Below are 24,610 nucleotides of genomic sequence, written 5' to 3' on the forward strand. Positions count from 1 at the left end.
GTTAGAAAGTTGAAGATATCTGGCTTCTTGAATTAAAACATAAAGACATCTGCAAGTTTAAAAGCCACTTTGAACTACGCTGTATTTGAGAGGACTAACTCTGGTACTTAAAAGAAAGAAAACATACTTCGCGATGAAAAACGCGGCTGTTTCATCCTTTCAGGCGGCAAAAGCATACAAGCGCATGATATGCCATGATTTTCTTCTTTTTTTCTGAAAGAACACCATGTGCCTTGCCGCAACGAAAAAGTTACTGAAGATAACCAAAGACAAAGAGGGCAGAACCCGGCTGCGTGTCTATGCACATGCAGCGCCTAACTAGAGTGTACTAGAAAGGGGAAGTGGGTCCAGCGGACGCCTTTGCAAGAGCCGAGGGTGAAGCAAAAAACTTGGAAATTGTGGCAGCGCTTCCGTCGCCTTAACTAAATCTCCGGCCAATAAACGTTGGCTCCGGCTGTTTAGGCAGCGCTCATTGGCTGAAGCGAGCTCACGGGCTGAGTAGCTGTCGTCTGCTTGACGCACCGTTGTTGTTGCGTCGTTTGCACTCTTTCCGCAGCCCTATTTCTATTTTATATATAATAGTTCGTTGGGGAGTAATATCAGTGTTGCCGCCACCGAGTATCCGCCTGTCAAACCTCGATGCGGCTGCGGTAGGGTCTCCGACGCGACCAGCGTCCGGATGGCGAGTGAGGCCGCTCATTCGGGAGAAAGGGACGGTGGCGCCACCAACTTTTCAATAATAAAAGCCTAAGCGGGTAGCCTGCGTTGCAGCCGCTCCCCCAATCTAGTACACTCTAGCCTTACCTCTGACTTAATCGACAGTTGCTTCACCCAGGTGCTTTCCTTACAGTTACTTCTTTCTTTATTTAGCATTATCAACACTTCTTTTATCGCTTGCGACATAGGAATGACCTGTCGGAAATTATAAAAACATGTATAAAATAACTGACGACAACCCAAAGAAAAATTCAGAGTCCTTCCAATAGGTGAAGATGGAAGACCAGCGAAGCTGTAGGTTTTGTTCAACTGTATTTAATTTTTTTTTTAATTTCGTAGTAACTTTTCATGGTTGAAAAGACACAACACATAACTTCGTTGCGTCGCCGCGCGCCGTATGCTGTGTGTGCGAGTGAAAGGGAGTTTAGGTGACTAGATTGACACCACCTTGCACCATCGGCCGCAGCACGTTGGGCCGCTGCGCGTTCGGCTTCTCGTCGCTTTCGCATCTATTCGCACTGTTCAGCGCGCCGGCGCTTCTTGAAGGTGCGCTCTTCCTCTTCGGAGCGAGCGACACGGGTCTAACCCATACCGAGTCCAAGGGGCAACTGATGACATCGTTAGGGAAATTGCTATGTCAAGAGTGAATGAGACACAGCTATTGGTTGACAGACTATTACGTTTTATCACTGACGTTTCGACACGCCTCGTCATAGAATAGCGTTTGGGCAACAGCGTTCATCGCCCTGGTGGATTGTTTTTGTCTCTTTGGTTCCTGGGGCCACAGGGGTATGTGCCAATAAGCATGGACCCTTCCTGCACTATGACCAGGATCGGCCCATGTTTTTCTAATTGTTGTTCTACACGTCGTTTTGTCCGCGGACGCAATCTGCGAGAACCTAGCCATATACAGATTCGCTGTAAAAAACACACCAGACACACTTCAAAGTACCCGTCGTGGTGGCGCAATGGCTATGGTGTTCCGCTGAAGAGCACGAGGTGTCGGGTTCAATTCCTAGCCCTGGCTGCCGCATTTCAGTGGTGGCGGAATGCTGAAAACGCTTGTGTACCATGGAATGGGTGCATGTTAAAGAACTCCAGGCTCTCGAAATTAATCTGAACCCCTCCACTGGAGGCGTCGCGTAGCCTCAGTGTCATACCGCCATAATCAATTAGCGTTTTAAGGTAGCACGCACCACCATCCTAATTCTGATAATCCAAACTTTTTTTTTATTTGAGAAGCTTAGTTTCGGACAGTAGTTTACCATGACACATTTCCTGCAATACGCGTACTTATCGAACGGAGTTCTTAGTGACATGAAAGGCCACCTGGTAGCCAGTGCTGGGCAGTATCGAGTATACTTGTATCTTTGATACTATATTTCATACTCCTTTGGTATCTTATTTCTGTAACATGATACGTCCGGCAAGACGTGTACCAGTGCCTGTATTTCCGGTACATGAAAGAGTGTATTGTGTATCTTCAGATACAAGATACTGCTATCGCAACATCACCATGTGAAACTATTAACGTTGGCTGAACTCCACTGATTCAGTTGATAGCTGATATTGTTGCCAGGAAGCCTCCTGAATAAAACTACAGGCATCGACATTGTTTTCTTCTTTCCACCAGAGCCCTCCAGCGAGGGCAGGCGATGAGATCTGCGCGTCCTATTGGTGGAGCGGAGTCACGTGGCGGCGCTCGCGCCGTCTCGACAAAAACAAGCCCGCGAACGTATGCGCGCAGCCGACCTTTTGCTGTCTTGATTTTTTTGTTTTATTTCGAATTATACTCCAGACGAATTTCTCCCATCGCCGTCGTCGTGATCTTCCGTAGAAAGTCCAAAGGCGATGGTCTCTCCATCGTTGCCAAGCACCGTATGCTGTATGTGCGAGTGACAGCATGAGAGGGTGAGCCGCCAATGGCGGTTCAATCTCGCGCGCGCAAGGAAGAAAGCAGTGAGGAAGCGCGCCGCCTTCCGTCGCACGCAAGGCACCGGGGAGGGGGGGGGGGGGTGGAGCAAGGGAGCGCTCTACTCTGGCGGCTGCTGCGTATGGCACGGCCGCACGGACTCCATCTCTAGAACTACCTGCGTCGTGGCCAGACTCCGCCGAACGCTGTCTTTTCGCCGCTTAGTTGGTGCTGAAGCGAGAGGCAGCACGAAGGTCAATTCGCTCGCTGCTGCTGCCGCGCTCCCTCGCTCCGGCGTTCTTACAGCGAGTTTCCCCGGCCATCGAGTGAGATGTGCTCGTGTTTGCTTGTGCGCGCGTGGCACCATGCTTGTTAATTTAGTTAGCAAGCGAATGCTTACAAGTTTACACAGCCGATAAAACCATGACAAGTGAGTATAAGGCGGCGATTTTGCGTACGTGACTGTAGCTCGCAAAGGCCAAACGCAATTTTTGGACTACAACTACTCGATAAAAATCCCGCGAGATATGAATGAGCTACGAAAGCTGCACATTACGGACGGACTAGTGTCTGGTTATACGCTTGCTGCTACATCATATAGATCTATAAAAAGAAATTTGTGAATGTATTTTATTTTTTATTTATTTTGTTCAGTACTGCAGGCCGCCTTTTGGTACCCAAGGCAGGAGTGAGTACATGCGATTAACAAGCTCTTGGTCCATCAGGAGAACAACAAAATAACAATTACAACAGAAAAAAACGCATAGGCAAACCCTAAAGTTTTTGCGCAGCAAATCAGGAATAAACTAAACAAGACATAGACGCGTTACATTCAAATCCGGAGATAAAGCATCAAAAGCATACCAGTGAAAAATAAAACTGAGCACACAAAGCTTATTGACTGGAACTGATTGCAGAAAAAAAATGCACCGGGTCGTAACGCCACGTCGTAAGGCAACTTGTTCCTGTGTGCTATCGTTCTTGGAAAGAAGGACAGCTTGTATGCATTGGTTCTGCACTGAGGCATTACAATAGTTTTGTCGTGTTTGTGCCGAGTTTATCGTGTTGTGCTGTACTGCATATAAGTATGGAATTCTATTTTGGTACGATTATTAATGATGGCAAATAACATGCTCAAACGATGCATTTTTTGACGAGATTCCAAAGTGGAAAGACAGGAGCGACTAAGAAGATCATATATCGATACCGGTCTTCTGTAGGCGTGGTATATAAATCGCAGTGCCTTTTTCTGAACCCCCACAATACTTTTTATATCCGTTTTTGTGTGCGGATCCGAGACCACGTCAGCATATTCCAGTAAGGGACGTACGAGTGAAGTGTAGGCTACCAGCTTTGTTTTAGCGGTTGCATGTTTTAACCGATCTCTTATTAGCCATAGTGTTTTGGATGCTACTGAAACCATGTTTTTAATGTGGGGGCTCCAACTGAGGTTCGAGCTGAACGTTACGCCAAGATACTTAAATTGTTCCACTGGTTCGAGAAAAGCGCTATTAATTTTGTAAGAATACTTCAATGAAACTTTTTTTTGGGTTAAGGTCATTTGTTTACATTTCGTGACGTTTAATGACATCGTCCAGTTCTGGCACCAATTACTAAGAGCACATAAATAGTTAGAATAATCTGGTCACCTTTTGCAAGAATTGTGTGATAAACTGCGCAGTCATCTGCAAAAAAAAAAAAAAAAAAAAAACGGGCACGCACAGGAGAGTCATGCTTGGGGTCATTTAAATATATAAGAAAAAGAAGTGGCCCAAGGACTGAGCCCTGAGGCACTCCTGAAAATACTGAAGCGATGGGTGAACTTGAAGGGAATATCTGGACGTACTGTTGCCGGTTTGATAGGCATGAATCAAGTCACCGCAAAATGTGTTGATTTTGTAGGATGTGCCTTAGTTTTAGTAAAAGTTTACAGTGCAGTACTCAGTCGAAGGCTTTTTCAAAGTCCTGAAAAATGACGTCTATTTGTCCTGCTTTGTCAAGGATTGAGCAGAAATCATTGGAAGTATGTATCAACTGTGTCGCGGTAGATTAGCCACGACGAAAACCATGTTGAGCTTCTGAAAAAAAGCTATCGTCTTCCAAGCATGAGGCGATGTGCTTAAAAACGAAGTGTTCCATTACTTTACTTGCATTACACAACAAAGTAATTGACCTGTAGTTAGCGACGTGGAACTTAGTACCAGATTTGTGCGCAAGAATAACCTTTGCCAGTTTGCAGTCACTGGGGACGTCACCTTCACGCAGACTGGTACTGTAAGTGACAAAAAGGAATTTCACACTCTAATCCGCGTACCTGGAAAGTAAGTATCTTAAGATACAAATGGAAAGTATCGTATCGGATACAGTAATTGCGTAAGCATCTTGTATCTGTATCTCAAATACTTATTGCTCGAGTATCTTGCATCGTATCATGACAAGATTGAAAAGTATCATTGCCCAGCACAGCTGGTAGCGAAGCTTCCATAGAAGCCCATACGTTCGAAACATGGCGGTTCCTCGGCGGTTCATAAGCCTTAGCGCCATCTGTGTGTCGAGGAAACATTTACGGCATACGAAAAAATAATGTGACGCCATATCCGTTAAAAACGTAAGTGACGTCATTTCATTCCCAAAGCGGCATAACTTCTTTTGTGGCCTGCCATTAGAGCTGTATTTTGTAGCAGAATTCGATTCGATGGTCATTTCGAGCTTTGAGCGCTGCAAGCGATGCAGCAAAAGGTTAGCCATACGGGTGTCGTAATTGCACCCCTTCACAGAACGTACTTTCTTTGGCGGCTGACAAAAACTTTGGGTGCCGTCGGACGTCAAGCCCGTCGAGCAGAGCAGCCGAATGAAAACTGCTGGACTAAACAATTATCTGCCCGGCGTAACTCACTACATTTCACTAAACAGGCTAAGAAAAGATAACACCACTCACGCTACCAAATTCAGACAAACGTTCAGAAGCAAAGCAACACAACGTGTGAGGCAGGTGTATTGTAGCAGGTGACCTTTACGCGCTCACCTTTCTGCACACTTCAAGATCTGCCTTGAAGTGTAATTACAGCGGGCGCTGCAAAAGAGGCTTTTATTAATAATGATAAAGTAAAATAGAGTTATTTTTTACTCGCCACGCGTACATTAAGTTGATTAGGAATTTTATTTTCGTGAATGAATCAAACTGTCTCCTATTTTTACTAAAACGATTTATTTATTTCTCAATGTCTGTTTCCTCCCCACATAGTCGCGCTTCAATCGCTGCTCCCATAACCACCCTTGCTGATATCGGTGACAGTTGGTTCTGAACCGCGTTTCGCCTAAAGCTTCGCGAGCTATTTGGATCGACCTTGACGACAACCTGCAAAGGAAGTCAATTTGCCGGAGTGAAAAAGGCAGTTTCAAGATTCTACAACATTGACCGTTACAATCCCAGAATTTCCTTTCCTTATGAAACAATCAATGGTGCTCTGCACGTAAATTCTAAATATATCTCGTAAACATTGAGCTGCTATTTTACACAATAAAATGTTGTTTTTTTACACAGGTCTCGAGTGGCTCGGTGCCTTGTAAGGTCTATTTGCGAGTAATCCGGTAGTGGTCATTATTTGTTATTACCTATCCCTCGATTTACAAGCAGTATAGCAAAAGTGGTTAGAATTTAGGTATTCCTCTAGATACACGGAACATTATCTCCTTCGGCGCCTCTGCGTGAAGCTTTAGCCGCAGGAACGTATGCATGGCCATTTAGGAATCTCTCTGTGATACAAGGATACCTGGTTCTCAATATAATAATCAACTGCTTAAAAATAGTGTACAATGTCATGGCATGAATTTTATCGCCAGAAATGAAGCGATGAAGATGACTGGTCTTTATATCTTCTTTCCCGACTTTGCCTTTCGTCTCTCCTTATTTTCTTTCAATTTTAGTGCTGAAACCCATTGTCTTAATCTCGAAAGAACTAGCTCAACAAGAAGCTTGTGTATAGTCATTGGTATAAAGGTTAAAACAGGGATAAGGTGCCTCAGACAGTTTGGCCAACGTTTCCATGGGAGGACCTGTCGGAAGGCCTTTTCGGCGCCTCGACCACACAGGGTCGCGCCACTTCTGTATACCGCCGTGAAGGCGCCTAGGCCGGACTAAAACGTCCCTTGAAAGGCCAAGCTGCTGCCTTCCAATTACCATATCCATTACCCCCAGGCTTAAATCAAACACTTAAATCAAAGTACTCGAGGGTTTTTGCGTATTGCTCACGCTTAAACAGGGGCTGCCACGGCCGGGATCTAACACGCGTCCTCGAGCTTTCCAGTGCAACACCGAAGGCACTAATCCGCCTCGGCGGGTAATTTGCACATTAGCCTCGGGCTTACTTTTGCTTCCAAGTGAATTTTGTTGTTCACCGGAGTGGTCGTGGCGCATACCCAGAGTGGTCGCGACTGTTTATCGGGTGATTAAAAGAAACGGATAAGGACAAACGAAATCACTACCGAGATTCATCTCGCCGTCATGACTTTACCACCTGCTTCTTCACAAATTCTAGGTAGTAGGTAAGCGTCACGGTACAAGGAGCAAACAAGCAAACAAGCACACGAGCCTGGCGTGTCGAAGAGGAAGAGGCGGCCTCCGCTCGTGCGGGTCTCGCGACGGTCCGTGCAGTTGCAGGCGGCGGTGGCAGCAGCAGCGGCGTTCCAAGGTCCGGGCCGACAGCTCTGCAAGGCCAACCCCGGGTGGCGCAGGACCCCCGGCCTGCTGAGTGACTGCGGAGGACAGCGGCGCGCCGCCAGACACTGCAAAGGTGAGCGACGCGTCTCCTTGCGCGCTCTTCCGGAGCGCAGACAGCCCGAGCGGGTTCGACGCTGCCGCGTTGCATCGCGACGCGGTGCGAGCTGATAGGGGCCAGTCTGTTCAGTGGCCGGTTCCGTGTGACGTGACCGCTGCCGTAGCGCGTCGATGCTGGCGCTGTGAGATAAGCCGTCGAGGTAAGCCTGGTGAGGTACGTAGTTTCCTGGAGAAATTACTAGCGGCACATCAGGCGCTGCGGCAGTTCGTCTTCCGCGGGAATGATGGTTAGTACGCGGATTTGTTCAATCTTCCGGCGTGTGGCTTGCGACGTAATCGTGGCTTTTTTTTACTACGCTGCATTTGGGATTATTGGCTCCGATTTCGAAGTACAACTTCTCTAAACGGAGAGGATAGTACCACGCTGCACAAGTTCATTATCGCTGCGGATGGACGCCACATTTCGCGGAGATATTGAATTGTCAAAGCCACGTAGTCGTTCGAAGCCAGAAAGATATAGATGATGCCAACGCCATGTACTAACCATCATCCACGTGCTATCTGAACCACTTGCCACCTCCCCGACACTGGCGCTAGAGTATAGCCGGTATAGATTATATCGTATGCACTCTATAGCCTACATCGCATTTTAGTGACCATTCCTTATTTGAAAAAGAGTCATTTATCGTTATTCTTACCTTTCGCGATGCACCACTTGAATCAAGTAGTGTGTGTGTGTTCGAGTAGAAGCTATTCATAGGCACAACGGAAGACTAACACTTAATACGTTAAATTTAATTATGTGAATTAATCGACAGACACAGTAGTAGGATAGCCGCTCTAAAATGCGCATTGTGCTTTTCTAGACGACGGCCAAAATATTAGTGCAATAAACTCTTCCTAGGTATTTTTCCTTTCTATATTCAAGCATTTGGTCCTTTGCAGTCCTTTGCAGTTGTGCATAGCACGTGGAAGCGCGCTGGACAGCCCTTGCGTCAAGCAGACAGTCCCTGTACTATTGTGAAGCGTCAGCGTACAGCTGAGCAACGCTTTCTTAACTTGACCGCATATAATTGAAGAGAATAACTGAGCATGTGCCCAACAATAGTTCGAGGTGATTACTGTGTTGGCAATATACTAACAACATCTGCTGTAAGATACTGTCGGACACAACGAAGCCGCGAATCTGTTTCCGGCTTGTGATTCTCACGTGGCTCTACTAGAATTGAGAAACATCAGCGTAATATCTTGTTTATAAATTTCTAACGACTACTCCAAGTTAACGCACATCAATCGCTGACCGTCTCGGTGGTACTAAGATGAATCGTGGCGCAGACATATTCTTGCGTGTGCGCTCTTGCACATCAACCATGAAACCACCTTGGCTCTGACGCGGACAAAGACACTGGTTTAAGAGTGAGAGACCTTCGCGCGCTGTGTTTACTCGGTGCGGACATCTTGGCGTGTTTGCGCGCGCTTCTCTTCCTAGCGCTTCGATGTTCGAAATGAGTTGTCGCTATGTGTGCTTGTTCCGTAGTTCTGCTATGGGCACGATCCAAACATGCGGTTTCTAGATTACAGAAAAAAATAGAGTGGTTCAGCAAACAAAGATCGCACATCATGGTTTGTGTGTAGGCTCTAAATGTTCAAATGCTTACATGAGCTGTGAGGCACAGTCTTATCAACTTACACGCGTTGAAGTACGATTTTTTTTCTACGCACAATATTAAAAATTGAGGAAAGCTAAATAAGTATGGAAGGAGTAAAAAAAATCCATACACAGGGAGGAAAACGGGGTTTTTGTCGATAAAGTTAACGTGCTCTTCGGAGACATGGCGTCAAGAAAAAGAAAGATCTAAATGCAAATAAACACCTACTCCACATTTATCTGCCGTTAACTATCATCAGGTCAGTAAAGACGCTGTCCGATGTCACCATTCGAGTGGCTGCCCCCTTTTTTTGTGCTGTCGGCGACTTATGAGAAACTGCGCTTTTTAATTTTGCCAGGTGGTGCCTATCCGTGACTGTTAATAGCTGTTTTCCCACTTTACTTTCGTAATGGTTTACATTTGGTACTCGCTTCCTATTTCTTGTGACGTTACAATGTCGTTATAATTACAGCAATTCTAACTCGGAGTCAATCACGTAAATAACTTGAGCCGCTAAGAGTAGTAGATGAACGCATGCATGTCGTATACAGTCTCCTCAAAATTAAGCTAACGGTAATTTTAATAAAGTAATCGCGATGGCAGCTACGCACAACTTATTCGCGCAGGTGGTTTATGCGCGCTGGCGGACACAATTGTCGGCACAAATTAGTTCCCAAACACATACTTAAAGGGGAAAAGCGGGCAGGTCCCACAAATCGACTTTTATGCGAAGCGGGGTGCGGGGAGCCTACCAAGTTATCAAAACGACCCTGAAAGCACCCAGACGTAGGCGGCTGTTTCGTGCCCTACATGACACGCATGTCATGACATTCACGTCATGAGTTCCTCAGGAGTGCCCTTTAGCTAGGCCTAGGAGACTGTAAGGCAAAACCCTTAGTCGTGTTCATGACTATGGCTTCAACCATCATAGTCTTTTCCTTCACTTAGTACCCACGTCTGAACCCATTTCAGTGGTTTTTGAGTGTTAATGTTTTCTCGCTGAGTCATTGCCATTTTTGCTGAGTCATGTTCATGGCTATGACTTCTACCACCATTCTTTAGTGTTTCCTTCACTTGGTACCTACATCAGAACCCATTTCAGTACTGGGCTTTTGAGTGTTAAACTTTTTTTGCTGAGTCATTGTAATTTTTGCTGAGTCATGCTCATGACTATCACTTTTACAACAATTCTTTAGTGTTTCCTGCCCTTAGTACTCACGTCCAAACCCATTTGAGTGGTTTTTGAGTGTTGACCTATTTATGCTGAGGTATTGTCAGTTTTGCTGAGTCATGCTCATGAATATGACTTCTCCCAGCATCCTTTAGTGTTTTCTTCACTTAGTACCCACGTCCGAACCAATTTAGTGGTTTTTGAATGTTAATCTTTTTCGCTGTGTCATTGTCTTGACCGACATGACACGCATGTTATGACATTTATGTCATGACCTATCATTTATGTTCGTCATACACCCTGTCATACTATGCCAATTTCGGTACATACCAAGTTAAAGAAACGACCTTGAGAGCACAAAGACCTACGCGGCTAGATAGATAGATAGATAGATAGATAGATAGATAGATAGATAGATAGATAGATAGATAGATAGATGGATAGATAGATAATGTCAAAGTAGCAAATGTTCACCAAGAAATGTTTCGCATTTAAAAAGGAAGTTGCCTTCAAATACGGTAATCTTAAAAGGATGCTTTAGTTCGCGCTACTCTGATGCCGCCTTTTCAAATATATGCAAAACGGAGATATGCTTTTATGTCAATAATATTTCTTGCATTTCAGTGATCAAATGAAATCGCAGTGACTGTAGGAAGCAGAATGTTTATTTAAGGAATGTAATTTCTTTACAGATGTACCGAAAATTTCTTAGCTAAAAAAAAGTAAGAAGTTTACATATCCGCAAGTCTACACCAGAAACAAATATCGCAGTTCGTAAATTGCATTCGTTAGAGGATGTTAAGGGAACAAATTTGTTATATGAAGGCAAATCTTACGTGAATTTGTTATGCCTTTCCCGGTGATCGTCGTCTTCTTCCTTAAAGCAAGGAGGTGGCCCGTAACAATATTTACAAACATTCTGGAAGCGTTCCACTCTCATATTAGTGATTAATGTGACAGCCATGTGCAACGCCTGAATATTACCCGCTTCAGACGTACTATTAGATGCAATTAAAAAATTGCAATATCGTTTTTCAATTTTTAGTTAAACAACTGCAAACGTGATAGTGCCCTTTTAGGAAAATTTGCAATTTTGACTAATTCTATTTCATTGCCGGCGTAGACGACAATGGTGCTTCCAGCTGTCCCTGGGTTTTAACTCTTTCTTTTAAATGCAGCACACCTTCCAAAATTTTGTGCAGTGGTTGCGAAATGTTTTCTCCGTTCCCTTCCACGTATGTAAATAGGAGCGCCCAAGCTAAAGTTTCCTCTTAAGGTCCGAAATATAAACACATACCATATTTGTGATATTACAAACGTTAAGTTTCTGGTAATTTCGCGTTGGAATATTTTATTTTTGTCACGAAATTGAATCCACTAGAGCGCGTAAACTGCCTCTGCAAGCAGATTTTGTGTAACTATAGGATAGCATTTTTATTAAAATTACCGCGCCAAGCAGCGTCTGTGTGTTGTCTGTGGTGCACTTGTAGATGCGGTAGTTGCTGACGGCGCCATGCAGCGTCTGTGTCCTTTCCCAAATCAAGCAAGACCGTGTTATCGCTCGACAAACTTGCTTTGACAGCGTTCAGCCACGGCAAATCTTTTTTCTTCCAACAGTGCAGGGCGCTCAGCGTCTGTCGCTGCTTTTTCTTGTCTTGTAGAACTGGTCGGCTGAAATTAAATGTGCGACCAGACCGCTGGCGTTGAAAAGACCACCGGCAACCCTGTCTCAGCGCCGAAAAATGAGCCAAGTGTATGGTGCCCCGTATCTGCCTTTTGAACGTAGCTATTGGAAAGGACAAAACGGCAGCCTACCATAAGTTACAGCTTGAGTGATATTGCGAACAAAGACTAGGAAGGAATTGGGAGCAATATGTTTGTAACTGCTTTGGGCAATAACTAGCGTATGTTATGCGGTCCTGTACAGAAAGTTGGGGGGCAGAGACTGCGGTTTCGATTGGTTGCCCGGATGACCACGTTTTGTTCTTGTGCCCGGATAATGGCTCTGGCTTTTGGCTCAAGGTCACTTGAGGGTCACGTACAACGGGAGCTAAAAGCATTTCACGCTTAAGACGCGGACCGAACGTCCGTATAATCGCAATTGCAATAAAAACAATGCGTTCAAGCATGGTCGCACTGGACGACGCGCACGTCTCCACCCTTTACGGCCTTCGCTGTCTCTAAGAACGCGACAGCTGTTACAGCGAAGCTGCTTACGCGGACCCTGTGCCGTCGTTGTCGGACTTCGCTAAAAAGGGGCCATGTGACCTAGCGGGAGAGCAGAGAAAAAGAGCTCAACAGTGGGAAAGGGGTTGGATTGCCCCCTATGAGAATGCTGTGAGAGGGTGCAGATGAAAAAGGGAACGGGGAGAGGGGGTTTGCGTAAGTCGCACCGTCCAATACTCGCTTTGGAGGGGGAGAGCGTGAGGCGTGCCAACCAATGGCGGTGTAGCAAAAAAAGTAGGTCAATGGAGGGGAGGGGTGTGAGAGGACTTAGCGGTAGCGTTGGTTGTGTAGCAGCACCAACGAGGCAACGCGCAGAGCTGCTGCCGACACAGTCCAGTCTGCTAAAGTTGTATATACGAAGCGTTGGATTAGTGGTTCCGCACATTCCAACCCAGCTAGAACTATGGGAAGACCATGAGAAGTGCGTACTCATGAAGAAGCTGCCTAGTGCGAGCGTCAGCGAGAGTTGGTTCGTGAATGGGCTCGTCGCTTGCTCGCATTACTGGCGCGCAAAAAAAGGACGGCGCAAGTTGAACGAGAAAAAAAGCACGGCGAAACACAGAGAAACTTCACATACACACAAAAAAAGAAACATCCAGAGAACCGCAAGAAAAGCACTCCTAAAGCATGGTAACCACGCGAAGCACGCTAGAGCGAAAATGAGGTGAAGGAATGGTGAAACAAAAAATTACAATGTAGACAGCTTGTGAAGTTCTACTTGCTGGTGTAACTAACGTTCGGTGTAACTAACACAGCTTCACTGGTCGACCATCTTCACGGAGTGGAAGGGGTGGTGATTTTTTTTTCTCAGAGCACCTATCTTTTAAGCGCCTAACACGTGGGCAGCACGCGTCAACCCAGTTAAAGTTAGTGTGACTCTAACCACAGCTGCACCTACTGCAGCAGAAGTTCACGCGCGGCCACCTGGATTATCCTGCACGTATGTGCGCTCTCCATCGAAGTCACACTGTATTTGCATGGTGAAATTTGAATGTTTCCATTTTCAACTAGGGTGACGCGTCAACTATGCGCAAACGTGATGCTGTGGCGGAATGGTGCACGTGGATGCTGATCATGATTCTCCGGTGTTTTGTGTCAATATTGTATCATACCGCGATTTTGTATCTTACTTCACAATGATGGTGTGCTGTTGCGTGACGCTGTGCTAATTCCGACCAGAGAAGACGCCTGGCGTAATTTTCAGCAGTTTCTTGTCGACGAAGCTCTCTGCTCTAAATGTCGAAAGAACATTTATGAGAGAACCTTACAATAAATAAAAAGTGGCCATCGACCTTAGTTGATAGCAATCATCGACATTGATAGCAATTTAACCTCAGACGCAATTGAATGAGCACACCGCTTAGGTGGACGTCCCTACCAGGAAAATAAGTGCAGACCACTCATTGTCAGGTTTTACAACCTTAAAACTCGACAGAACATTCTATTTCAGCGCTCGAAACTCAGGTCGTGTAACGTATCTGTAACCGAAGATTTCTCTTTTGCTACTCGTCAGGCTCGCAAATGTTTGATTAATTTTGCTAAAACATTACCCGAGTCGCCTGCTTACCACCTTCGATATGATGAAGTGTTTTTCAATGACACGTGCTATACGTAAGATCGCAGTAGCAATAGCGTGCGTGAACGAAGTCGCAATCGTGTTTTAAACGACAGCAATGATAATGCAAATAGTGATACGAATGGACTTGCCTCTGACACACGCGCTCGCTCACACCATGGCAATTCGCAAAAACGCCATCCCTCTCGTACACCAAAATAACAATTGACGAGGGGAAGTGGTGGCTTGTCCTCCTCATGTTTATCTGTTCCGGTTTTATTTACTAATGCTAGGAGCATCTTGAAACATCGTGGTGAACTTGACATTACTATATCCTCGTGTGATGGAGATTTAATCCTGCTAACGAAAACATGGCTGAACCCACGAGAGCGCAGTACCGAACTTTTACAGTCGAACAAGTCCTATATGATGTATATCGCTGTGACAGGGAAGATCGGCAGGGCGGCGGTGTTTTGATAGCAGTAGGGCAAGGCATCCCGTCGTTTCGTGTGGACACTGAATCCAATCTAGAAATAGTGTGGGCGTGTCTTACGCTAAAAAATACTCGAATCGTATTAGGAGCGTTCAAACCCCCCCCCCCCCCCTCCAATGCCGCGTCAAGTTTCGTTGATGACCTACATGATGTCGTAAATGTTATTGTTAGCCGGTATCCTTCCTCACCAATCATTCCTTTAGGTGACTTTAATTATCCGAAAATCACGTGGTCGGATCGACTTCCACTACTTAACCCATTCTCGTCGCACTGTCAGGATTTCTTAGACATGTGTGCATGCTTTAATTTCACGCAAATGGTAACGAAGCCTACCAGAATTACCGCAGGTACATCTAGTACATTAGAGCTTATTTTGTCTACACACCCACATCTCATCTCAACACTCACGCACTTGCCTGGTTTTAGCGACCATTCGCTGCTCCACTTCGACATTAACATGTCTTTTTCAAGACAGAAAAAAGAAAAGAAATTTATCCGCGACTACAAACAAGCAAATTTTGATATTATTAACCAGGAACTGTGCACATATTTTGATGCGTACGTCATTGATTTTGATACACGGAAGGTCGAAGAAAACTGGGTTCTATTTCGAAATAAAGTCGCGCAGCTTATCACTGCATACGTTCCACTGAGACGCATTCAGCGCAATAAAGCGTCACCTTGGTTTAACAAAGAGCTAAAGCGTCTGTCCAATAAAAAAAAAGCGCTTGTTTCGTTCAGCAAAGTTACGAACAGGAAATCACTGGGAAGCATACAGCAATGTTGAAGCCGAGTACCGCACAGCACTCTGTCACGCCAAAGATTACTACTCTACTAACACTCTCCCAGCCCTTTTATTAGGTAATCCTAAAGCATTTTGGAGAAGCGTAAATGTGACGGAAAGTAGTGTTATTTCTCTTAATAATTGTGAAAATGAAGCGATACCACCCGAAGAATGCGCCTCAGTGTTTTACAATGTTTTTTTACACAATTTTTCTTCATGTCGAGTCGGCTGTCTTAAATATGTGTCGCCTCATGATTATCCTTTGTTGTCCCCTATCATGTTCGAGCACTCTGGAATAGTACACCTAATCGACTCGCTAAAGATTTCTTCGTCTTGCGGAACTGACAGTATCATCTCTAAATTTCTAAAACAAACTAAACATTCCTCATCTTTGTTCTTGGTTAAACTCTTCCAGCAGTCGCTTGATCATGGTATCCTTCCTTTTGATTGGAAGATTGGGAAGGTGGTTCTTGTTCATAAATCAGGCAGCAAACATTCTCCATTAAATTATCGGCCCATTTCGCTAAGAAGTATCCCTTGCAAACTGATGGAGCACGTATTGTACAGTCATATCTTTAACTTTTTGGAATCAAATTCTTTCTTTACATCATCACAACACGGCTTCAGGCGCTCGTTTTCTTGTGAAACTCAATTACTTCTTTTCACTCACCGCTTGCACTCTATACTAGACAAGAATTGCCGAATCGATTGCGCCTTTCTAGATTTCTCGAAGGCTTTTGATAAGGCTACTCACGTGCTGCTTATGCAGAAACTTTCCTCTTTAAACCTTGGCCATAATGTACTTACCTGGCTTGAGTACTTCCTAATCAATCGCCGACAGTATGTTTCTGTCAACGGTCATTATTCACCCTTAATTAACGTAGCATCAGAAGTTCCGCAGCGCTCTGTTTTAGGTCCACTACTTTTTCTAATATACATTAACGACTTGCCCGATTGTGTGTCATCTTCAGTTCACTTATATGCCGATGACTGTGTACTGTATCGTGAAATTCGTGATGATAAAGACCAGGAAATTCTACAGACTGATCTAGATAACATCGCCGCTTGGTGTAAAAACTGGCACATGGAACTAAACCCCAAGAAGTGCAAGCTGATGACTGTTACAAGACGCGACGCCTGTGTGCCTGCATATATGCTTAACCCCGTCCAGCTAGAACATCTTTCATCCTACCGTTATTTAGGTGTAACTATATCATCTGACTTATCCTAGAAATGTCACATCGACTCCTAATCAATAACGCAAATCATATGTTAGGCTACTTGCGGCGAAATTTTAGCAAATCTCCTTCATCAATGCAACTACTACTGTATAAAACACTAGTTCGATCTAAGTTAAAAATACGCTGCTGCCATTTGGGACCCTTACAATGCTACTCTTGTTAATTCTCTTGAAATGGTTGAATAATTCCCCTCGTTTCATTCACTCAAACTATGATCGTACTTCTAGCATAACTCTTATGAAAAGCAACTTGTCTCTACCCTATTTGTCACTGCGCAGAAAGGCTTTTCGCTTATGCCTTTTTCATAAAGTATTTCATCATCGTATTCTTAGCAATGAGCTCATTCTAGCACCTACTTATCTGTCATCTTGAGTTGATCACCGTCATAAAGTAAGAGGCACTATTTGTCACACAAACAGGTTTTTATATTCATTTATTCCCCATACAACAAACGACTGGAACCACCTTCCTGATGCAATCGTGTCAATCGAAAACAGCGCACTTTTCCGCCGAACCTTGTTTGCTTTGTTCAACTGTGACCATGCACGTGGCCACATGCGCTGTATTTGCGCAAGTGCTGTATTAGCGCAAGCGCTGTCGCGCCGTATTTTTTCTTTTGTTCAGTTCATATGTCGCTAGATTTATATAATTTGAATATCATAGTATTCTTGTTATTTGATTTCTTAATGATTCTTTCCACTGCAGATGTCGCTTGCATTATATAAATCCGTAGTTATGGTTGTTATTGTTGTTCGCATGTACCCCACTCCCCTCTATAATACCTTGGCGCTTGAGGGTATGTGAAATAAATAAATAAATAAATAAATAAATAAATAAATAAATAAATAAATAAATAAATAAATAAATAAATATGCAGCAGGCACTTCGTTCAAAGTGATGCGTGCCTTGTAAGAAAGCTGCGCCCAGGTTCCGTGCAAACTGTAGTTAAAGAGTATCTCCCCTATTTAGTGCCGATCATGAAGAAGCCCTGCATAAAGCGAAAATGAAAAGCAGCAGAGCTGTTGTGTGATCATTTTGACGAAGAGGTTGCTTCTGATCATCACAAAGCAAGCGTTCCTCCACAGCCATCCAGCGCGAACCTCCGGTGAGCGAACCACTACATGATGGCCAATCTCGAGAAGGAGGTTGCGTACCACAGTCCCCATTGCAGCAAGCCATTTCAGCAAATTTAAAAGAAAAAGGCCAACAACGTCTTCACATTGACAATAAAAATTTGCAAAAGAAAGGGGAGAAGTTTCACAGCTACGGAAAGAAGCACCTCTGTTTTCGAGAAGTTGTAATGACTGCGTAATTTGGCCCCTCGTTTCACCAATGCGCTACGATAACTTACGAACAGCTGACCTTCTGACAGCCAGTGAAGTGCATGTTTATGCGACACGCAGGTCCAAGGCTCGTGTCATCAGATATGAGTGCCGCCATGAAGGAGACTAACTTGCGAAGCTTTCGTGCTCAGCGACAAACACCATTTCATTCATTTGGTCTCAAAGACAAGTCGAACGGCGGTACACCATGCAATTCAGAGACGAACCCCTTGCAAGTGTTGTGCTTTTTCTGCCTATTGTCTCACCAAATCCCTAGCTCCTACGACTTCACAAACAGTTGAGTTGAAGACACGTGTTCACATGCAAATAGCGTGTTCGCAGTAGTATATTTTCAGCCCATCCAAGTAGTATGCTCTCAGACTTCATCTTAATTAAATGGCCCCTAAACCACCTCAAAAAAAGTTGCAGTGGCTTAGCTCGGCTATGCCAGGATATACGTAGCGTTAGCAAAGGTTCAGCTGATTATTCTCAGCTTTCCTGGTTGTCTCCTACGCTCAACCGCTAATTGCCAGGCAACTACTTCGGGATCCGATGAGTCAAGCTTCTCCGTTCTTCTGCGCTGTTGAGCAGCATTTGCGCTCTCCTTCTCCGTGGCTATACCACACTGGCAAACGCCAGTCAGAAGCGCAGCGGCTCCAGCGCAGTGTCAGACGGCGACTGCACAGCGAGCGCGCGCCGGCGCCAGTGCGTCTACCACGGCTACGACGTCACTCCTCTGGAATGCGCAGACCGGCGGCGGTGAGTCGCGCGCGGCGGCGGCGGAGTGCGCGAGAGGTGCCGGCTCCGGTGGCTCCGGTGCGCAAGCCGTGTGACATCACTGATCCTTGCGCATGCGCAGCACGGCTCTTGATGTGCCGCGCGAAACGGGCTTGGCTAGGCCAGTGTAGCTAACGCTACAAAATGTTTTAACATTTCAAGTAAACACGCGCATCGAGTTCAGAATGCCGCCACAATGAACGATGCCAAAAGCTGCAGCGCGACGCGCCGCTGGCGCACTACAAAACCAAAAAAAAAAAAACAGTGCCGTCCTCCTCTCCTGGCCTTTCCGGTATCCCCAGCGGTCGTCGGGATGTCCCCAGGGTGCATCTGGTCATGTCAACGACGCTGACTTCGTCGAATGGTCCAGCAAGAACCTACGAATTCCGGTTAGTTTGCTAGCAGGTACGGGCGCTCCCTGCACTTGCTCGCCGTGTTGCTCGCTTGTGCGTGCTTGCGAATCGGTAATTGCAGCCCGCAATGCAAGTGCCAAATCGCTCGCGTTCCATTAACACAGTCGTGCTTAGCGGTCTGGTTATCTGCGCGAACAGAGTGCGACAGTGTTGGCCTTCCTAGACGTGCGCACAACACAGGGTCCATAGCGGCACGCTTCGCATGAGCACGGCCCGGCACGGAAGCAACAGCGGGTAGCAGAGAAGCGCTGAGTCGCGACTAAGGCCCGTCCACGTTACCGGCACAGCAACCAGCAACTCTACGCACCCCGTTTGCCATTCGCGGGCCGCCGTTCAACAGCGGTTTTGCTCGCGAACGGCGAGATTTCGTTGCCGTAGGTAGATAGGCTGAGACCGGGACTTACTTGTGTGGCAGCCTCACCACCGCTGATCGCTCGACGGCGCTGATATCGTCGCTAGGCCTTTTCCGTTTCCCTACAAAGATAAAGCGGACGGCGCTTCGAAATGAATTACCGACGCTCACGAGCCGCAATATTTTGTTATCGTTGTTGTCGTTCTTCGCAATATTTGTACACAAAGAAGAAAAATCCGGGAGATCCCACGCCCTGTAGGAATCGATGTTATGCGAAGCAGTGTGCGGGGAGCTCAATACTTAGGTGGATTTTTCATGACTTACATGACACGCATGCCATGATATTCATGTCATAAGTCCTGAAGAGTCCCTTTAGCTGCAACTAAGAGACCTTAAGGTGCAAGCCTTCGCCATGCTCATGACTATGACTTCAACCATTTTAGCCTTTTCCTTCATTTAGTCCCACATCGGAACCCATTACATTGGTTTATGAGGGTTAATCTTTTTTAGATGAGTCATTGTCATTTTTTCTGCATCATGCTCATGACTTTGATTTATACCATCTTCTTTAGTGTTTCCTTCACTTCGTTTCTACTTCCGAACCCATTTCAGTGGTGCTCGAGTAAAATTTTTTTGAGCTTCTCCGGTTTTTGAGCTTCCCCCGGTTTTTCCGTGTTAATCTTTTCTTGCTGAGTCATTGTAATTTTTGCTGAGTCATGCTTATGACTCACTTCTGCCATCATCCTTTAGTGTATATTCCACTTACTACCCACGTCAGGACCAATTACGGTGTTTTTTGAGTGTGAATCCTATTTCGCTGAGTCATAGCCATTTTCGCTGAGTCATGCTTATGACTATGACTTCTGCCATCATTCTTTAGCGTTTCCTTCACTTAATAAGCACGTCACAACTCATTTAGGTGCTTTTTGAGTGTTAATATTTTGCTCGCTGCGTCATTGTCATTTTAGGCGGCTGTTTCATGACCTACATGACACACATGTCATGGAATTCATGTCATGACCTATCACTTATATTCATCATACACTCTCGACATGCTATGCCAATTTTGGTACCTACCAGCTAACGAAACGACGATGAGAGCACCAGGACGTAGGCAGCTGTTTCATGACCTACATGACACACATGTCATGATATTCATGTCATTACCAATCATTTATGTTCGCCATACACTTTTGTCATATTATGCCAATTTTGGTAAATAACAAGTTAACGATGCGACCATGAGATCACCAAGACGTAGGCGGCTAGATAGATAGATAGATAGATAGATAGATAGATAGATAGATAGATAGATAGATAGATAGATACTGTCCAAGTGTCCAAGTTCACCAAGAAATGCTTCGCATTTAAAATACGCTAATGTCAGGAGCGCCGTCCGCTGCGATACGAGCACAGCCGAGCCGGTCGTCTCGCGTCGGTAGCTGCACAAGTATCGGAGCTCTTGTTCATGTTAAACGTTTGACAGCGGACATTGTTTTTCATATAATGTACAATTGATGCATCGCTTTATCTAGCGGAAACAATTTTGCATCGAAAAGCTGTAGCCGATGTTTTCGTCACCGGCAGCGGAGGCGAGCAGCTTCACGCGTCGTCGATTGGCCCGTCGATCGTGCAGCGGGCGGTGCGCCGGCCGAACTACCGTATACTTAGGACACATCTCGCGCGGCAGACGTTCTACGGCACTGGAAGTCAGTTCGCCGTCGGTATATTTGCCGCTAGCGCGGACGTGCCTTAACCGGAAGTGGATGTGTCTTGAGAAGCGTGTTGGCGACGAGGAATGTCACGTGACATTTGGAGCACTCGGCGAGGAGAGATCAGCCGACGAGGAGAGTAGCGAAGGAAAGAGCGAAACGAGCGAGGGCCGTGTTTCGATCATCAAACGCGTGCAACTCCGCTATTACGGCACCATTTCGAAAAATTCTCGCGGCTACGTGTTCGTTGTAGACTCGTGCAACTCGTGCAGTTGTGGTGTTTTCGGCGAGACAACACAACTAAATTTCGACCTCCGGGTGTTTTAGGGGCCATTTAATGCAAAAGCCTTATACGTCTCATCGTTCAGTCGAACTTCGAAGTCCTTGAGCGAAAACGCGGCGACGACACGAGAGGTATGAAAACTATCATCATCAATGATTCATACCCCCGTAAGCACTCATACTTCCGTAAGCAAGCAAGATGAGTGATTAAGATGGATGATAAAGCAAATTAAGATGGTTGACTACGCGATTTAAGATGATGACTATGCGAATTAAGACGATGACTGAGTGAAATACACTAACTCAATTAAGAGGATGAGTAAGCGATTTAAGAGGATTAAGTAGACTAAGCGAATTATTAGGGATGATTAAGCAAATTAAGAGGATGACTAAGTGAATTAAGAGGGATGACGAAGCGAAGTAGACTAAGCGAATTGAGGCGGATGTGTACGTCATGTGTCTATCTTTAATGCATCGGCACTTAGGCTTTCACCTCCATCTTAGGAATAACATAATAAACCCTGTAATTTTAAATTTATTGATGCGAAAGTATCATATGGCGCATGAGGCGAAAAATCCGGCGTTGTCGGTGTTGGCGTGACCACACGATGGGCCGAAAAGTCAAATATTTAAAGCAATGTCAATTAAGATGGAGTTAAGGCACTCGAACCCACAACCTTTGGTGGGAGTCGAAACCTTGACCTTTGGCTGGAGTCGAACCCATAGCCTTTGTGTTAGGGGGAAGTTGACTAAGGCACAGCTAATTAATATAGAGCTAATTACGGCACTGTAACCCATGACTTTTGGTGGGAGACAAACTTACGACATTTGATGTTAAGGCGAGGTTAATTAAGGCACAGTTGATTACCCACGAGCTAAGGTGGCAGTCGCACCCTCGACCTCAGGTGGGAGTCGAAGACACGACCTTTGGTGTTCATTAGGCACAGTTAATTAAGATAATCATTTATTTATTTATTTATTGTCCCTACTAGGCCGTAAATGTATGAATAACTGAAAGGAATGATTAAAATACAATACTTCTATTTTTTTAGTGTGGGAGTCAAACCCACGGTATTTGGTGGTCATTAAGGCGAATTTATTTAAAGCACAGTTAATTATGATGGATACAATGAAGGCAATCGAACCCACTACCTTCCGTTGTGTGCAGCTCGTGACGAACAGCGTTGCTAACCTGACGTCACCGCGCTTCTGCTCACGTAGCGGCTCGAGTCATGTGACTAGGCCAGTGGCACCACCAGTTATAAAAATTGAGGCCCTTTAGCATACGCCAAAGTGGGTGAAGGCGAAAGCCTGCGCGCTCAAGAGACATTCATTCAACTAGACATTCTCATTCGAATGTGTTACTTCTTATTACTTGTTTTCTCCCATCGAATCTCATGTGTACGAATTCACGCTACCTTAATTAACTGTCCTTTAATCAACTTCACCCTGACACCAAAGGTCGTAGCATCGACTCCCACCAAAGCTCGCGGGTGTGACTCCAACCAAAGGTCGCGTGTTCGAGGGCCTAACTAATTCCATATTAATTCATCATCATCATCAGCCTATATTTTACGTCCACTGCTGGACGCAGGCCTCTCCCTGCGATCTCCAATTACCCGGGTCTTGCGCTAGCGTATTCCAACCTGCGCCTGCAAATTTCCTAACTTAATCATCCCATCTGGTTTTCTGCCGACCTCGACTGCGCTTCCCCTCTCTTGGTATCCATTCTGTAACCCTAATGGTCAACCAGTTATCCATCCTACGCATTACATGGCCTGCCCAGCTCCATTTCTTCCGCTTAATGTCAACTAGAATAACGGCTATCCCCGTTTGTTCTCTGATCCACACGGCTCTCATCCTGTTTCTTAACGTTAGTCCTCAGAATTTTTTCTTCCATCGCTCTTTGTACGGTCCTTAACTTGTTCTCGACCTTCTTTGTTAACCTCCAAGTTCCTGCCCCATATGTTAGCACCGGTAGAATGCAATCATTGTGCACTTTTCTTTTCAGTGACAGTGGTATGCTCCCAGTCAGGATTTGGCATTGCCTGCCGTATGCACTCCAACCCAATTTTATTCTTCGGTGAATTTCTTTCTCGTAATCAGGGTCCCCTGTGAGTAATTGACATAGGTAAACGTACTCCTTTACAGACTCTAGAGGCTGACTGGCGATCATGAATTCTTGTTCCCTTGCCAGGCTATTGAACATTATCTTTGTCTTCTGCATATTCATCTTCAACCCAATTCTTACACTTTCTCGATTAAGGTCCTCAATCATTTGCTGTAATTCGTCTCCATTGTTGCTGAATAGCAAAATGTAATCTGCAAAGCGAAGGTTGCTGAGATATTCGCCGTTGATCCTCACTCCTAAGCCTTCCCAGTCTAAGAGCTTGAATACTTCTTCTAAGCATGCAGTAAATAGCATTGGAGAGATTTTGTCTCCTTGCTTGACCCCTTTCTTGATAGGTAACTTTCTACTTGTGGAGAATCAAGCTGGCTGTGGAATCCTTGTAGATGTTTGCCAAGATATTCACGTATGCCTCCTGTACTCCTTGATTACGCAATGCCTCTATGACTGCTGGTATCTCTACTGAATCAAATGCCTTTTCATAATCTATGAAATCCATATAGAGAGGTTGATTGTACTCCGCAGATTTCTCGATTACCTGATTGATGACATCGATATGATCCATCGTAGAATATCCGTTCCTGACGCCAGCCTGTTCTCTTGGTTGGCTGAAGTCAAGTGTTGCTCTGATTCCATTGGAAATTATCTTGGTGAATATTTTATACAATACTGAAAGCAAGCTAATGGGTCTATTCTATAAATCTTTAATTCTTTAATGTCTCCCTTTTTATGGATTAGTATAATGTTGGCGTTCTTCCAGCTCTCTGTTACACTTGAAGTTGTGAGGCATTGCGTATAAAGGGCCGCAAGTTTTTCAAGCATGATATCTCATCCATCTTTGATTAAATCTGCTGTTATTCCATCTTCTCGAGCAGCTTTCCCCTGGTCGTGTCTTTCAAGGCCCTTCTAACTTCTTCGCTAGCTATAGAAGGAGCCTCTGTATCCGGTTCATCACTATTTCCAATAAAAGTAGCTTGGCTGTTCTGGGAACTGTACAGGTCAGTATAGAATTCTTCCGCTGGTTTTACTATGTCATCGAAATTGCTGATGATATTTCCATGCTTATCTTTCAGAGTATACATCTTGCCTTGTCAAGCTT

The 24,610-nt window shown here is 45.1% G+C and overlaps 2 protein-coding genes across 2 annotated transcripts in view; one reads left to right on the top strand and one right to left on the bottom strand.

The window, feature by feature from the left end:
- Positions 1–7,559, bottom strand: part of LOC119445411 (monocarboxylate transporter 13) — a 181,920-nt gene extending 174,361 nt beyond the window's left edge. Inside the window, exon 1 of the mRNA XM_049663261.1 lies at positions 7,222–7,559. The gene's annotated coding sequence lies outside the window, so the exon portion shown is untranslated. The remainder of the gene's footprint in view (positions 1–7,221) is intronic.
- The window catches only part of LOC119443797 (uncharacterized), a 454,815-nt gene continuing 437,483 nt past the window's right edge, over positions 7,279–24,610 (top strand). Inside the window, exon 1 of the mRNA XM_037708465.2 lies at positions 7,279–7,422. The gene's annotated coding sequence lies outside the window, so the exon portion shown is untranslated. The remainder of the gene's footprint in view (positions 7,423–24,610) is intronic.

This window comes from Dermacentor silvarum, chromosome 3 (genome assembly GCF_013339745.2).
Source record: "Dermacentor silvarum isolate Dsil-2018 chromosome 3, BIME_Dsil_1.4, whole genome shotgun sequence".
Lineage (NCBI taxonomy): Eukaryota > Metazoa > Arthropoda > Arachnida > Ixodida > Ixodidae > Dermacentor > Dermacentor silvarum.